The following is a 2190-nucleotide window of genomic DNA, read 5'->3' as shown; positions in this document are numbered from 1 at the left end:
AAAATAGGTGGACAGGATAAATCAATTATATTAAAATGTTTTCTGATTCTTTACAGTGGTAGGAAATAAGGCCAAAACCTTGAAACAGTGTGCACATGCCATTTGGGTCAGCCAGATCATTAAAGTCAGAGAATTTTAAAATTGCTTCCTTATTCTCTTGTGTTTGTGTGGTATGTTATAGACAGTCCGTGAGTCTGACCAAAGCATGTTTCCCACCCTCCACAGTGTAGTTCTACCCGGAATTACCATTTTTGCTTCATAAACATAAATGCATACAGTGCATAGCATTTTTTGGACAGAAGGCTGAAAATAATAATAATGTACTTGGACTTGCTATTCTTAACCCCCCTCAAAACCACTCAGTACAAACAACTTCTAGACCAACTCCATCTGGGAAGAGCAGATTTAGAAAAAAGGGAGACACTATAGACAGTAACACATACAAGAAAGAAAATATAACATCTTCGCCTGATACATTGTGGGAAGCTGCAGGATGTTGACTCACTTTACAGCTATAGTCCTTCCTGAGCTTAGAAAAAAAAAAACTAAACAGTCTTTTATGTAATGAGTACAACTCAAACAAATCTCTCCTGACCCCGCATTGCTGCAGGATGAGATGCCGCCAATGTTAATATCTGTATTGGACACTCTGTAATTATTTTTCCAAAAGAACAGACCAAACAATTTTTCAATTATAGAAAACTGTACACACAGTACTGTCCTGTACAAGCAACAAAGATAGTTTGACAGATGAAAAGAAGCAAGAAATATTGATGAAATTTTAAAAATAAATACATAGTTCCACCCTACAAATGAATGTATTTGCAAATAGCACAACCTGCTATGTCTTGCTGCCAAAATAAGGTAGATCCAAATATTCCCCAAGAGGTTGAATCTCTTGAGAGAACTTTGAGTTTTTATGAAGAAAAGTTCCATAGTTATAAATAAATGCTCCAAACATCTCTATAATTACATGTTACTCCTTGAGTATTATCTGGGCAGAAAGTCATTTTACCTAAAGCATAGTTTATAGCTAACCCGTAATAAGGAATTTAGTCCAAGAAGGTTCATTTTTACTTCAGGCAGGATAAACTATAAACACATCACCTCCTTCTACATGTGGCAAACATTTCCCCCAGAATTCTACCTCTCAATCAGAGAGATCAGAGGCTGAGACCTTTCTCCTGACTTCAGCCCTGGATTTGGTACACATAAGATCACAGATCAAGTACATGCCCTTTACACCATTCACTTCTCAACAAAATCTGCAATTAAAGGAGCCTTCCCACTCAAGCAAAGGTGACTTCTGCAAAGAAACTGGTTTGTGGAAATAATCATCAAATCTTTTCTGTCTTTCAGCTCCTTAATCTTGGCTTCAGGAAGATGTACGTAGTTCCACTGAGGGAATCCTCAGAGGAAATAGAAAAAGACTTTATTTGTTTGCCTGGCTTTTGGATAGCCTGGATGCTTCTACAGTCATTCGTGCCAGGAGTTCAGCATGTGAGTTAGTTGCTGGTTTTCTTGGACTTTCTGGCACTGTCCAAACTGCCAGCTCTGTTGATTTGGCTTTGTTAAAACATCCTCTCCAACTGATAACTTTTTTCCTAACATTTAAAATGAGTATGTAAACTGATTGAATCACACTTTTAAAAAGAAAAAAAAGTCTTTTTATGAAAAGATTTTCCAGGTACTTGACAAGATCTGAGGGAAAATTTTCTGCTAACAAATTTTTAAAATCCATAATAGAAAAAAATGAAATTAGTGAATATTATGATATTAATACTATGAATATTAAAGTCAGGTTTTAATACATGTATGTATTTTATCTAGAGCTTCTCTTTTTATAATAAATATTTTCAAAGATTAAATTAATACCTGTAGTATTATCTTTGGAACAATAGACTGATCCTGAGACAAAGGGCTGTTTTCCTTAAATATTATGCCATCTAATTAGACTCTATAGTTTGCAATTTAAAATAATTCTAATTTGAAAAACATCAAAGTTGGTAAATAGCAAAATATATAGCAAAACTATCATATAATATAATTTGCTTCTTATTGGTCATTTGGCTATTTATTACATACTCTTTTGTGTTCGTTTGTGCTGAGTTCTAAATGCTATGGTTTTAATGTGTCCCCCAAAGTTCATGTGTTGGAAACCTAATCCCCAATGCAACAGTGATGAGAGGT

This window comes from Cynocephalus volans, chromosome 9 (genome assembly GCF_027409185.1).
Source record: "Cynocephalus volans isolate mCynVol1 chromosome 9, mCynVol1.pri, whole genome shotgun sequence".
In the NCBI taxonomy this organism is placed as follows: Eukaryota; Metazoa; Chordata; class Mammalia; order Dermoptera; family Cynocephalidae; genus Cynocephalus; species Cynocephalus volans.
The sequence above is the reverse complement of the archived record's forward strand: the minus strand, read 5'-3'. Positions refer to the sequence as shown.